At 31.8% G+C, this 16,585-nt stretch overlaps 2 long non-coding RNA genes across 2 annotated transcripts; one reads left to right on the top strand and one right to left on the bottom strand.

Moving 5' to 3' along the window:
• Positions 1-59: 59 nt before the first annotated feature.
• LOC143067246 (uncharacterized) lies at positions 60-15,079 on the top strand. The gene is made up of 2 exons (XR_012975891.1): positions 60-368; positions 13,623-15,079. It is a non-coding gene; the product is annotated as an uncharacterized LOC143067246 (long non-coding RNA).
• On the bottom strand, positions 5,646-7,992 carry LOC143067241 (uncharacterized). Its single transcript, XR_012975889.1, has 3 exons — positions 7,453-7,992; positions 6,633-6,701; positions 5,646-5,869 (listed from the first exon to the last, which is right to left on the bottom strand). It is a non-coding gene; the product is annotated as an uncharacterized LOC143067241 (long non-coding RNA).
• Positions 15,080-16,585: the final 1,506 nt, after the last annotated feature.

Genomic DNA, 16,585 nt, shown 5'->3' on the forward strand with positions numbered 1-16,585 from the left:
GGAATTCTGTTAACGTAAGACATTATGAATTATCTTTACATTTTCTTTTTTTATAATAGACCCACAACTAAAGCAAAGTGTTACACGAATTAATGACAACATTCATGTTCATTGTGAAATGATTAAAACCTGCATGGCAAGCTCATTAGCTTTGTTTGTAAACGATGGGGGATCGTCACGTTTGATACCTGATATAGATGTATGTAGCTATACCGGTAAGAACAGTGGAACCACAGTCTCAGCTGATGCGGTCATTCATGTTACGCAGTTATCGGAAAATCAAACGATCTCTTGTGTTCCACTCATGACGAATACGGAACTTTCTGCAAACCTGACATCAACTTCCGGAATACCTGTATGTCAAGGTGGTATGTATTACATTGATCATTTTCAACATTTTCTAATAAGGAACCCACAATTACCTCGCACAAAAATATGTAAACGGGGTCGATTGTAGCTGATCAGTTTTCAAGTTCAGTGGTTGACATCGATCACGTTCAGGTCTATGAATAAAGGCAACAGTAGTATACCGCTGTTCAAAACTCATAAATTCATGGACAAAAAACAAATCGGGGTAACAAACTAAAACCGAGGGAAACGCATTAAATATAAGAGGAGAACAACGAAACAACACTTAAATGTAACACACACAGAAACAGACCAAGCATAGACAAAATCCCACGGAAATAACAACTATAACATCAAAACCAAATACATGAATTTGGGATAGACAAGTACCGTGACACGTCTTATCGCAATGTGAATTTACACTCAAAAATAAGAGAGAGAAAAACGACGCAACGTTAAAATGTAAAACACACAGAAACGAACAATAATATAACAATGGCCATATTCCTGACTTGGTACAGGACAAGTTTAAAGGCAAAAATGGTGTTGAACCTGGTTAAGTGGCATGCCAAACCTCGCACTATAACATTTGGCGAAAATAATGTATCTTGTTAGACACAAAAAAATGAAGAGTAGGGTCAAAACAATTCCTCTAGGTCTTATTCTTCTTAAACCGACAAATTGTCAGAATATGAAAATATAGATAAGCTCGTGAGTTCGTGCATTCATTTTTAATTTTGAAATTATAAATTTTTCCCACCTCAAGAGCAATATACCAACTTCACCTGCATATGGGATATACATTTCTTAACTTATTCGATATTCAAGAGCTTGCAACTCCTACTCAGACTTTGTAAAACGTCATCAGTGTTTGAGCAGAAAGTTGATGATTCAGGGGTATGTCAAAGAACGTCTCGTTCTTTCTCTTAAAAAGTTCATCGGAATGTACCAAGACCTTGCAATTTATAATATACCGTATCAACTTCACAAATAATACATGATGGTCTTGATGTATAGATGCATAGATTCTGCGAAATGACATTTGTTTAACAACGTGTTATATTGTTTGTTCATTTGTCTCTGTTCTATTATCAATATTACTTATACTGTTGAATTATTTTCTGTGATATTCTTTAGAGGTGGCTCGGTACTTATACATCCCGTCAATTTGTTTGTATTATCTTTCATTTTTGCTGGTGTGTTTTATATATGCGACTTTTTGTGTTTCGTTGGTTCTTATAACGTGACTTTGTACTGAAAAAGATCATGTCAGTATGTTATGGTTCTATAATATGTAATTATGTTATATTTCTTTTACAAATTAGTAAACATGAGGAACCACAAACGTCAAAATTATTTAATCACGTAGTGGAATGAACCATTTGTGGATTCTGAACTTTTTGACTATTCGAAACTCGGTCTATTTCTGAAATTAATTCTTACATACTTTTGATTTTTTACAACCCTGTATGCTAACATTGCCCATGTGAAATTTTAAAATTGTTTGTATAAACATTGAACGACAAAAATATGTGACGTATACATTTTCTGATGTCAGACAAGCGAAACAAGTGGAACATTAGGAAGCTGAAATCATCACTTCGTAAATTTTACAGACGCCTTCACGAGTTGGTTGATTGTTATGGAATATCTGGTATATAGATGATATCGGATATATTCCTTATGTCGTAACTACAATCCCGTTTCCTTTTCACGAATGTGACTTACCGAATTAGACGTTTTACCATTATATTTTACATTGTTACCTATTGTGTGTATGTATTGTTCACGCATCATTGTCAATATTATAAAATGAGATGCAACTGTCGTACAAATGAGAGATTTAGCACTATATAACCAGGTTCAATCCACCATTTTGTACATTTAAAAATGCCTGTTCCAAGTCAGGAATTTGACGGTTGTTGTCTATTCGTTTTTGATGTGTTTGGTCGCTTTATTTTGCCATGTGATTATGGACTTTCAGATTTGATTTTCCTCTGAGTTCTGTATTTTTGTGATTTTACTTTTTGTTATTCAGAGCAAAACAATTAAAGTAAATAATCTAAACCATTAGATTTGAAGTATGAATGATTCGGAATAAATATTGATATAAGTTAACTTCGAACCAGTCCTGTCATAAGTTAACATAAGTTAACTTCGGAACCAGTCCTGTCATAAAGTTAACATAAGTTAACTTGGAAACCGGTCCTGCCACAAAGTTAACTTCTGCTTGAACAAATCCGATCAAAACCAGACCTGTTCCCAAGTTAACTTTTGACTGGTCTGGTCAACACTAAGTTAACTTGTAACCAGGACCGCTCTTCGTTGATTTAAAAAAAAAATATTTTTAATATCTTTGTTTCGTAGTATAAACATCGAAAATAAAGTAATTTGAAAATTAATACTTCCGTTTTATGAACAGGATTAAACACAAATAATTGAAAATAAGTATGCACAGAACGTAACACAAATTTATCTGTGATCTGACAATCTATCTATTATAAAAACGATCTCGGTTACAATGATAACAGGCACTGAATATATATATATATATATATATATATTCCGAGATCAAATTCAATCATATTATGTATATTTTTGAAAAGAAGTATATTTGATGTTAGGTGTATACGTCCTTGTTAGTTATACATCCTTGAACTATGCAGCCACAATCAGCAATAGTTTAATTCATTTAAATAATGACTACAAATTTTTGTTCGCCTAAATTAAGGGTGCCAGCATGTCTTCTTTTTACTCAAAATACTGATACGTAACAAAATTTCAGTAGTTTTGATGCCTCCAGTTGACTTGTACAACAAAATTATTTGACCGCATCCACCAAAACTGACCATATATGCACTTTACCCAAACAAAAAAAATTGAGGAACAAATCATGGTAACAAATGATAAACAAATCGTATGATTTCTTTGTGATTTGAAAGTGATAAAATTTCACATGCAAATGAGCTAACAAATCACAATAACAAATCACGAACAAATTGCTTACAAATCATAAGCAAATCAGGGTAACAAATGATAAACAAATCGTATGATTTCTTTGTGATTTGAAAGTGATAAAATTTCACATGCAAATGAGCTAACAAATCACAATAACAAATCACGAACAAATTGCTTACAAATCATAAACAAATTGCCAAGAAATTGTTTTGAAATCATTTACAAATCAAAAGCAAATTGTTTTCAAATCGTTAAGAAATTGTTATCAAATATTTAACAAATCAGAAGTAAATCATATTCCTACCTCAAGCAAATCACAAGCAAATCGTAAATAAATTGGCATCAATCATCAATTCACAGATTATATCATTAACATACAGATCAAAAATAAGTTCTGCCCCTGAAACCCCAAAACTTTGAAGCGCAAGTGTCTTCATTTTACCTTTAATAGCTACTCCACTAATTGTAAAAAGAAGTACTATCTTTGGTTGCGATGAGGGACAAATTGTTCTTTGTGAAGTTTCTCTTACTTTTTACCCGAAATTTGAAAAAAAAACCATAGGCAACCACGTGTACTTAGTAGAATCATGTCGAATACGTGATGGGTCTTAGTCTTGGTTCAAATCTGCTACATTGTAATATATATATATAGCTTTGTCCATTTTGCCCGGGACCTGGTCAGTAAACAACAATTAAAACATTATAAGCTTTCCAGTGAATTTTATCTGATGTCGCGGGAAGCTAGTCTTAAAATAATTTGATCTGTTTACACATCTTTTACACATTTTTATTTTTTAAATTAATCCTAACATCACTAAACTATCATGATTATAACGAGATACTGAAATGCACAGTTTCTGAATTGTAAAGGTTAACATTTGAATAGTATTAGTTAAATATGTGAAATTATAAATATAAAGATTCCTTACCACCGTCATCTTTCATAGACTGAATAAAACTCCCCATCTTGCAACTTTCTTTGTTCATATAGAACAGTATTTGAAATTTGAATTTGACCTCAACCGGAAGTCAGAGAGATAGATAAACAAAGAAACCTGGAATGCATTAACATTTTATTCATTGTAGCAAATCATTAATGAATCACACCAAGATAGCTATATATATAAGAAAGTTAACAAATCATTTTCAAATCATTTCATATGATATTCAAAGTTAACAAATCATAACGAAATCACACCGTTCTAGCTAACAAAGTTAACAAATCTCTTTCAAATCATTTCATACGATATTCTAAGTAAACAAATCATAAAGAAATCACACAAAAACAGAAACAGATGGCTTACAAATCATACCAAAGAAAGAAATCACATAGAAATCAGATTTAGGGAATTTGGAAAATTCTGATTTGTCTATGATTTGTTTAATGAATCGCAAGCAAATGGTACTAACAAATTGCAGAATCACGATTTGAAAGAGATTTGAATACGATTTGAAAGCAATTTGTTCATTTATTTTTCTGTTTGGGTAATTTGTAAATCTATATACCCGCATAGTAAATCAGCAATATTTTTTATGTCAGGATTCAATGTATAATACAATCATGACAATGGACAGCAAAATTGCAATATAATAACAAAAAATTTTGGTTCGCATAAATTTAGGATACCAGCATGTCCTCATTTTATTCAAAATATTGCTACGTAACAAAATTTCAGTAGTTTTGATACCTCCAGCTGACTTGTACAACAAAATTATTTGACCGCATTACCAAAACTGACCATATGTGAACTTTAAATTGTAAATCTATATACCAGCATAGTAAATCAGCCTTATTTTTAATGTCAGGATTCAATGTATATATAATACAATCATGACAATGTACAGCAATATTGCAATATAATAACAACAAATTTCTGTTCGCCTAAATTAAGGGTGCCAGCATGTCCTCTTTTTACTTAAAATACTGATACGTAACAAAATTTCAGTAGTTTTGATGCCTCCAGTTGACTTGTACAACCAAATTATTTGACCGCATCCACCAAAACTGACCATATGGCTCAATATCTTTAATTGTTTTTCCATAGGCGATAATGGTAACGTTTTTTCCTGTAGCTCAGTCCATATCGTAAACTTGGATATGTATGATAGCTCGTTTCGAAGCTGTGACATTTTCACATATGTGGTTAAATTTTCGGGGTACGAAGTGAGATTACTTTTTCCGTAAATTAGCAAACCCCGAACATCCTTTTGTGATGCAGCTCCTTGTGGTAAAATATCCCCTTTTTAACACAATAAGTTCTTTGAAAATTTAATACTTTGAACACATTCAATAGCTCCATAGTTTTTACACATTTATTCTATGTTCCTCTACTTTCTTAATCACCACAAATAATTAAGTTCAGTCATTTGTTAAAAATAGAAACATGTCCAATATCACTACACAGAGATTTTTTCTTTACACGTGACTTTTGAGTTCCTCATTTCAAGGCGCATTAGGGATGTTGTCCCATATTGCAATCCATAGTTCTGATTTTTCCAAATATTTTTATGTTATCTTCATCGGTATGACATTCTGAATAAATCTGTGTATTTTTGTCCATTTCTGAAAAAAAATAAAGTTGTTTCAGCACTATAAGGCAATGACACTTTTATCGCTATATTTATTTATTTTGAATACAAAGTGTATGCATAATTAATTTCTTACAGTATACCTTCACTAGTCAAAAGAAGGACAAAACATCTGAATGTAACCTTAAATTACAACACACAGACCCTGTTAAAGCATTCAATAAAATTTTCTGGTGCCTAAAAGTGCATTTTGACAGAGAAATTATGCAAAAATGAAGATTTCATAAAAAAAACACCAAAATACTTAATTATTCTAGCCAGTGGAAACCTGGTATTTTATACTGTAGAAACCACTATAAACTACTGTAAAAGTCATTTGAATCATATAATTAGAGTGCAATGAAGTGCAAATTTTCAAAACTTGTTCTTTCACATAATTGTATTTGAGAAAAAATGTTTTTTACATGTATTTCAGTGAAAATCTTTTATCAGTGAGATATCGGCATGAGGTTTTAAAGGAAACGTTGTGACATCACACGTAATATGGCGTCATTAAATAACGACATATCAAAATTATGCTAATTATAGTTTGCAGTGTTACATGAGGAACAGTTGCCGCAAGGTTTAACTTGAAATATGGAGTCGAAAAGATCAGTAACCAAGCATTTTCATTTAATGCCAAGACCATAGCAACAGTTTTCATATCAGTATATTTTTAACATACCGACTGTAATTTGAATTGCATAAATGCCATAAATAAACAATTTAGAGCTTGCCAAATAAAACAAAATGCTTACCAGTTATTCAGGACCTTTTAAAACCTCTAGTTTGTCATCTCAGGTTAAAAAGTAATGATATGTCTGGAACTGAAATAAGACAAAAAAATTACTCAGGCTGTGTTATTATTTGGTTTAAATACATAAGTATTATTGAGAGAGCAAAACTCAAATTCTTGAACGTTATATCGCAAAGAAAGAAAAATGCTTCTCCCTTGTGGCTTATCAACCTTCATTTAAATCTTTTATATTAGAAGCAACGAGTGGTAGCTAACTAGCTTAATAGTTGAAAAGGTGCAGCAATATTGTTTTCGAAAGGTTTGTTGACCCTCCCCCTTTTTCACTGAGAAAAGACAATATCTTGTGATTTGCTAGTGTGCATTACAAATAATAATTCATGATTTCTTTAATACATGTACATGTTTGTCTGTTTATTAACTGCATATGATATCTACTGACTGACCATGGGTCAAATTATTGGATAAAAGCACATGATGATGATGTATTTCACTTTACTCGTATGGAGTGTGTTATCTCCCTTGATTATCAGTTATTCCTGTAAACCGGAGTGATAATTACATAACAAAGACTGTATTGTGTCATGTTTACTTACAGATAAAACTATTATGTTAGTTCATGCCTTTTTCAATTCATAAACAAATTCCTTTCGGATCTCTCGGGGGTGTAAACAAAGTTAGAATTGTGCCTAAAAAAAGTGTTCAGCCCCGTGCCTGCAATGCTTTCTAAAAGCGAAAAATTCATTGAGTATCTGCTGGTATTTATCTATAATGGTTATCTGAAATCATCTGGGATATCTAGGTATAAATAAAAAAATACTTACCATCATTTTCACAATTTTCCCGGGTGTACAAGGTGAAATCATCCATAGATCACTCTGGAAACGTCTGATTTATCTTTTTGTAAATTGGCTCAATATCTTTAATTGTTTTTCCATAGGCGATAATGGTAACGTTTTTTCCTGTAGCTCAGTCCATATCGTAAACTTGGATATGTATGATAGCTCGTTTCGAAGCTGTGACATTTTCACATATGTGGTTAAATTTTCGGGGTACGAAGTGAGATTACTTTTTCCGTAAATTAGCAAACCCCGAACATCCTTTTGTGATGCGGCTCCTTGTGGTAAAATATCCCCTTTTTAACACAATAAGTTCTTTGAAAATTTAATACTTTGAACACATTCAATAGCTCCATAGTTTTTACACATTTATTCTATGTTCCTCTACTTTCTTAATCACCACAAATAATTAAGTTCAGTCATTTGTTAAAAATAGAAACATGTCCAATATCACTACACAGAGATTTTTTCTTTACACGTGACTTTTGAGTTCCTCATTTCAAGGCGCATTAGGGATGTTGTCCCATATATGCACTTTAATTTGTAAATCTATATACCCGCATTGTAAATCAGCCATATTTTTTATGTCAGGATTCAATGTATAATACAATCATGACAATGGACAGCAATATTGCAATATAATAACAACAAATTTTTGTTCGCATAAATTTAGGATACCAGCATGTCCTCATTTTATTCAAAATATTGATACGTAACAAAATTTCAGTAGTTTTGATACCTCCAGTTGACTTGTACAACAAAATTATTTGACCGCATCCACCAAAACTGACCATATGTGCACTTTAATTTGTAAATCTATATACCCGCATAGTTAATCAGCCATATTTTTTATGTCAGGATTCAATGTATAATACAATCATGACAATGGACAGCAAAATTGCAATATAATAACAAAAATATTTTGGTTCGCATAAATTTAGGATACCAGCATGTCCTCATTTTATTCAAAATATTGATACGTAACAAAATTTCAGTAGTTTTGATACCTCCAGCTGACTTGTACAACAAAATTATTTGACCACATTACCAAAACTGACCATATGTGAACTTTAAATTGTAAATCTATATACCAGCATAGTAAATCAGCCTTATTTTTAATGTCAGGATTCAATGTAAAATACAATCATGACAATGTACAGCAATATTGCAATATAATAACAACAAATTTCTGTTCGCCTAAATTAAGGGTGCCAGCATGTCCTCTTTTTACTTAAAATACTGATACGTAACAAAATTTCAGTAGTTTTGATGCCTCCAGTTGACTTGTACAACAAAATTATTTGACTGCATCCACCAAAACTGACCATATATGCACTTTAATTTGTAAATCTATATACCCGCATAGTAAATCAGCCATATTTTTTATGTCAGGATTCAATGTATAATACACTTTAATTTGTAAATCTATATACCCGCATAGTAAATCAGCCATATTTTTTATGTCAGGATTCAATGTATAATACACTTTAATTTGTAAATCTATATACCCGCATAGTAAATCAGCCATATTTTTTATGTCAGGATTCAATGTATAATACAATCATGACAATGGACAGCAATATTGCAATATAATAACAACAAATTTTTGTTCGCATAAATTTAGGATACCAGCATGTCCTCATTTTATTCAAAATATTGATACGTAACAAAATTTCAGTAGTTTTGATACCTCCAGTTGACTTGTACAACAAAATTATTTGACCGCATCCACCAAAACTGACCATATGTGCACTTTAATTTGTAAATCTATATACCCGCATAGTTAATCAGCCATATTTTTTATGTCAGGATTCAATGTATAATACAATCATGACAATGGACAGCAAAATTGCAATATAATAACAAAAAATTTTGGTTCGCATAAATTTAGGATACCAGCATGTCCTCATTTTATTCAAAATATTGATACGTAACAAAATTTCAGTAGTTTTGATACCTCCAGCTGACTTGTACAACAAAATTATTTGACCACATTACCAAAACTGACCATATGTGAACTTTAAATTGTAAATCTATATACCCGCATAGTTAATCAGCCATATTTTTTATGTCAGGATTCAATGTATAATACAATCATGACAATGGACAGCAATATTGCAATATAATAACAACAAATTTTTGTTCGCCTAAATTAAGGGTACCAGCATGTCCTCTTTTTACTTAAAATACTGATACGTAACAAAATTTCAGTAGTTTTGATACCTCCAGTTGACTTGTACAACAAAATTATTTGACCGCATCCACCAAAAGTTCAAAACTGACCATATGTGCACTTTAATTTGTAAATCTATATACCCGCATAGTAAATCAGCCACATTTTTGATGTCAGGATTCAAAATATTGATACGTAACAAAATTTCAGTAGTTTTGATACCTCCAGCTGACTTGTACAACAAAATTATTTGACCGCATTACCAAAACTGACCATATGTGCACTTTAATTTGTAAATCTATATACACCATGATGTACCCGCATAGTATTAATCAGCCATATTTTTTATGTCAGGAATCATTGTATAATATAATCATGACAATGGACAGCAATATTGCAATTTAATAACAACAAATTTTTGTTCGCATAAATTTAGGATACCAGTGTGTCCTCCTTTTATTCAAAATATTGATACGTAACAAAATTTCAGTAGTTTTAATACCTCATGCTGACTTGGAAAACAAAACTATTTGACCAAAACTGATCATATGTGCACTTTTATTTGCAAATCTATATACCCGCATACCATTGTACCGAGGGCCTTAATGTCTTCTCCTGGCGCTCCTGTTCACATTTTAGTAGGACCGTAAATGTACAAGTATAAATTTATGCATAAAGTAAAATTTAGGAAGGGACAGGTAAACAACGGGGAACGAAGTAACGTAGACAATGTTGCCAATATCCCGTGATATAAGAATATTGTTCCGATGCGTTGGATAACCTTTCTATCCGCCTTCTAATAAAAAAAAAACTCTGTGTGATCGTATAGCCATTTTTTATTTATATAAAAATACATGTATATCAAATAAAAGAGAGCATTTGTATAATATCTAGTAGAGTCTAGCGAGTAAATAATAAATGATATCTGTGGAAAAACAATGCGAATGTTGTTTACATATTTTAATGAAAGCTCAAGTCTGATATGAAAACTCTTATAACGATAATCTGTCATAAGCAGACCTGTCCTCAGGTCTGGTCAATAGCAGACGTGTCCACAGGTCTGGTCAAAAGCAGACCTGTCCTCAGGTCTGGTCAGGAGCAGACCTGTCCACAGGTCTGGTCTGAGGCAGACCTGTCCTTAGGACTGGTCAAAAGCAGACTTGTCCACAGGTCTGGTCTGGGGCAGACCTGTCCTCAGGACTGGTCAAAAGCAGACTTGTCCACAGGTCTGGTCTGGAGCAGACTTGTCGATAGGTCTGCAGCAGTCCTAAAAAAGCAGACCGTAGGTCTGGTCCACCAACAACGAAGTTAACTTGCTTGACTGCTTAAAAATTCTCAAGTTAACTTAGAAAGCAGTCAACAAGTTAACTCTAAGTTAACTTTTGTCAAGGTTAGGACCGCACCCATCTGTATATATATATATATATATATATATATATATATATATATATTTATTGTCGAAATCCGGATCTGGTGTACTTAAAAAATATTGACATCGTATGTTTGTGGCATAACATCGTGGCCACAAGTTAAATTTTTTTTCTGTTTAGTATTAAATTTATATCAATGTGACAGAGTATATTTTTACGCATTTCATTTATTAGTATTTTACATTTTATGATATGCCAGATATTAGACTTGATTACTTCACTTTGATTATTTGATCTTTTGATTTATAGTTCATTATCTCTTCACACTTTAAAATGTATGAAAGTTCTAGTCAGTCATACTTCATTGGGCATAGTTGTAATAGTATCTACCTGTCCAACTTATTAGTAAATTAATTGTCACACCTTGTTTACCTTTATGGTCAGTTCTTATTGGTCATTCTGGACACACCTCAGATTTTGGAAAAGAAGTAATGGTGGTTAACTCTTGAAAATTGGAGACATACAAATTTAATATATACTTCTTGCTTAAACCGTATATAGTAATGAAACTTATATAGAGACATTATATTTAGTGCTCGTTATTACTCACTGAAGTTTCCATACTTTGGAACAACTGTAGTTATTGGAAATTACATTCTTTATATCTGGTAAGTAGATTTTATGTTCTTTGTGGTGTATGAAAGGCGTATGCAGTGCATGCTATACAATTCTGCCCGTTTATAGGTAAGTATGCCCATAGACCTTAGATATGATAGGAGTAAGATAGTTGATGTATTAATCTGAGAATGTATGATTTGAATCTGTAGTTTGAATGTAGAAAGGGAGATTTACGAATGATTTTGAAAGTGACCTTGACCTTTCGGTTATGGATCTATGACGTCACATTGACAATTGCATTCATATTGTCATATATGGTTATTCTGTGTAATAGCTTGATTTTATTATATCAGTCTTTAATATGTTGTATTTTATATAAGGGATCACTATTTTCCTAGATCCTAGTATTTACTATTGTGTATTATTTTCAGGACACATAGATTATGATGTCCCTGTAACATACTGGTTGTACTGTAGATGTTAGATTTATAACCTGGTTCCACAGATTGGTAAGGGTCATATTATATTATATTGTACCTACATAGATATTATACATTACAGTAGTGCATACGAAATTAAAACAATACTATAGTGAACAGATAATAACCTTTGTATGTTAAAGGTTTTATGAATGACACTCGTTTATGAAGTACAGTACATTCGACTTGTTTATAATACGCTTGGTTGATTATAATGATATACTATTTGATACGACTTATCAAAAGTACGCATTTGTATTTAGAAAGATATAATTGCGAGTGTATTGCATATTGTGAATGTCACCGCATTCTTGATACTCAGTATAGTTTATTGTATACGGAATAGAATATTATACATATTATATGCGATCTTGTAACATTGTTATTACGCCAGTATAATATTTATATGTTTATAGTATAAGACTTTGATAAGACTGTGATATTGATAATTGTAATAACTATATGCTATTGTTATTGCAGGGTTATTTATTTATTCCTATGTTAACTTAATAAAGTGATGTCAAAGAACCCTAGACTTGTCGTTTATGGAACCCCCGTAAAACACGACTATCACATCAAGATCCATTTTGTTACATCTTGTGATCAATTTTATTTGGCAATCGCCAATGGTAGTCAGCAGGGTTAAAGAACATCAGTTGTTCGACCTGTTAGTCAAATGCGTTTTGTTTAAATATACTTTTTCACTTTTTTGGTCTTTTTGAAAATGTTGTTTGTGCTGGTTTTAGACCTTTCTACAACGAAATTTGTTTTACATGCACAGGTATAATAAATCTCTCAAGGTGAAATCGGATGCATGACAAAAAAATATTTTTGTAGCTTAATCCATACAAGAGTTGAGAAAAAGTGTAACATATGGATTGATGTTGTTATTATACGAAAGAAAGGAATTGCCCAATTACAAGACACCTTTTAAGAGCAGGACATGATTTAGCAAAACGTCACATTTCAAATCATTGAGAAAAATCAAAATTGGGATACACAAGGAAGACAAAAAAGGGAGAGATTTTGAATGCACCAGTTACGAACTCTTGAACCTCATGGACTCAATGAGAGTGACGAAAAAAAATTTAAAAGCAAATCAAAACCATAATTATCTTGAAATCATACAAATTGATTTATGGAAATACATACAATCAATCGAACATCTATAAATGTGTTAAACTTTTATTCCAACTTCATGTAGTTGTAGCTACAAACATATTTTATGCAACATCAATACATATGTTACACTTTTTCTCAACTCTTGTATAGATTAAGCTACAAAAATATTTTTTTGTCATGCATCCGATTTCACCTTGAGAGATGAAAACGTCTGATGAAGCTAAATATTGCGTATTTCTATTTAACATCTCATAGAACTTTTAATTTATTAATTAGCGTGTTTAAGTTATATTCAAGTTCTTAGACATTTATATATATATATTTATATATATATTAGTTTTAGACAGTTAGAGGGACCAATTTTCAATTACCTCCACATTTTCTGTTTTATAGATTGTGTACCTGATTGCAAGGATGATCCACAAGGGGAAGCATACTTTCCAGACAAAAATGACTGTACTCAGTTTTACCAATGTTCGAATGGACAACTGGTTACTCAATCCTGCTCACCATCAACATACTGGTCAACTAGAAAGTGCACGTGTCTTCATTTTGATGATGAAATTTGTAATAGAGACACTAACAGATTCTTAAGTCCTCTTTTGTCCATCGAAAAATGCACCAATGCGTCGCTTGTGTAGTGAATTATTAGATAAAGGGATGACTGAGGAAACCAAATATGGTCACTTGGTCTTCTCCCGACCGACAGTAAAACGCTTGCCGAAGTGGGGCGTCCATTTGGTTGTGCGGGATGTATCAAATTCGCAGTCACGTCCGGTCAGAATGGGGACGTTAAATCCGATGTCTCGTGTAAAATGAGTGCCGCCCTTTGCACGTTAAAAACCCTTGCAGCAACTCTTTGAGGCTTTCGTAGGTGGCATGTTGCACGGCAAAATTTCTGTCCCTATCCAAAATACCCTCATTTTCTAGTGGCAGTCCAAATTTTCCCTACCACCATCCCGAAAGGCTTCTATTATGACTAGACCTACCTATTGTTTTTATTGTTAACTTGTTCTCGCCCTGAATATGCATGACATATTTACCACTGAACGTTAAGCAACCAACAATCACTCAATCAATTAGAAAAAAATATATCCAATACTATAGGTTTTAATTTTTCGTGAATATCAATTTACCATAATGATTATGTTCGAGTCCCTGCATTGGACACGTGGAGATAAGTAAAAGTATTAAAGTCTACAGTCCTAGGGCATCGGTTTTCTATGCATGTTGCAATTTAAATGCAGTTTTTTCAAGCAAATATGAATATTTAACCAAATTTGTACATGTACAATTCCGTGAAAAGACGATTATATTCACCACATTTCCGAATTAACAACCATTATACAAAAAATACTTAAAAGTATTTATATTCTAGAATGTGTTAAAATGAACTTATTAATGTATTTTGTTTGTTACATAAATGGTGTTGGTATAGTAATACTATGAATGATACGATTTGTTTTGTTGAATGACTGCTGTTCATTCTGTTTTTGTTATATGAATAGTCTCTGTATAGTAGTACTGAGAAAGAATTTTTTTGTTTTGTTTTATGAATAGTTTATGTATAGTAATACTTTGAATGATATCATTTGTTTAATGTATTTGCCCCTTGATGACATATTCGGATATAAGATGATAATTTAATGCTTTATATAACTTTGTAGTTGTAAAGATATATTACACAAGACATTAACTACCATTTACTTTCAAAGTATACTACTTTTAAATTGGATGCTGGTCCATAAATATTCATTATTGCATGATGTTTTATATGACAAACTGAAGTTTCATATTGAAATCTCATCATTCAAATCATTTATTATAATAACATAAAACAATGCACTTTGTCTTACTCTTTTGTTTTGATGCTAGGTATTTATGTATGCTAGAACCCTTTCCTATAACTAAGGCAGATAGCACATACACAAGGGTTTATCTGAATGATGGAAGTTAAGTTGTATATGAATGCTGACTTAATATATTATAATTTGGATTATTGCATTCATTTTATTTAGAATTTTACATCCCTTTCCAACTAACCTATTCAAGTGCAACTCACTCTGTTGACTGAATGATGTATGGGATATTAACTTACTTTTTTTCTTTATATTTGAATTAGTCCAGTCATTTAATTTGTGTATTGTTTGGGTACAATCCCTGCAATATTGATTATTCATATATATCATGTATATTTTCTATTTTATAAATTTGTTTATCATTGTTATTTTGATCTGATTTGTGTTATTTGTACATCTAATTCACAAAGAGCCATATTTTAACAAAACAAAAAAATATGTTACTCGCTTTAAAGCCTTAAAATTAAGAATGACAATGAGTACTCCAGTACTCGTTCAGAAGGCATGGTACTCGAGTACAATTTTAGTACTCGAAAACTCGTTTGTTCCTATAAATCATGATATTTTTAACCTTTGCATTTCCATTCACTTTAGTTCCCTTTGCAAAATCCTTCGTTATACTAATAAAAAAATATGTATATTCACAACGCAAATACGTTTATACTAATACTTCTATGTGTTAAATCTTAGTCTAAGGTTTAACTTAAATCGCAAAACGTGTTTTATAGCAGTACCAGCATGTTCCTTCCGAGAGGATTTGTTCATGTTCAAGACCTGTTGTAACACAATTTAAAAACATATTTTAACCTGAAATTGTGGGTCATATTATATTTCTGAATTTCAACAAAATCAAAATGCCCTGAGGTTAACCTTCCGCAAACTATTAGAGACACACTCATTTATTTATTATTCACAAGCTGTACACTAATTAAATATCATTTCGTATCAGTATTTGAAGTTCAATATTTTGTTGACAACTAATGATATTGGTCCAAATATAACTCCACAAGAACTCCACAAGAACAGATGATAGATATTGTCTACCAAGTTGGACTTTATTAACATAGTGATGGCTTAAATTATTAGTATCCTTGGTTACTGATTGGGTTTCTGAACACACAACAATAAATGCTATTAAGTAAGGTGATCTTAATTTTACAGTGGTCTGTTATTCATTGTTCTATTGACAAAAAGGGGACTAGCGATACACATAACTAAATTATGGTATTTAATGATACATGATTGAGTTCTGCAACAATACGTTTGTCTTTTGTTAAGATGTGAAGCGATGCCATCATATTATAATTAAGTTTATGAAAGATAATAACCAAATCCAATTAAAAAACTAAACTTTTAACTAGACTTAAAGATTCGTTCGCGTAATCGCGAGTATCATGCCTGAGTACTCGCAAGTATCATGCCCGAGTTCTCGCAAGTATCATGCCCGAATATTAATTTTTAGATCTTTTGACATCCCTACCAAATAGATATTTAATT

Source organism: Mytilus galloprovincialis, chromosome 3 (genome assembly GCF_965363235.1).
Source record: "Mytilus galloprovincialis chromosome 3, xbMytGall1.hap1.1, whole genome shotgun sequence".
NCBI classification, from domain to species: Eukaryota; Metazoa; Mollusca; class Bivalvia; order Mytilida; family Mytilidae; genus Mytilus; species Mytilus galloprovincialis.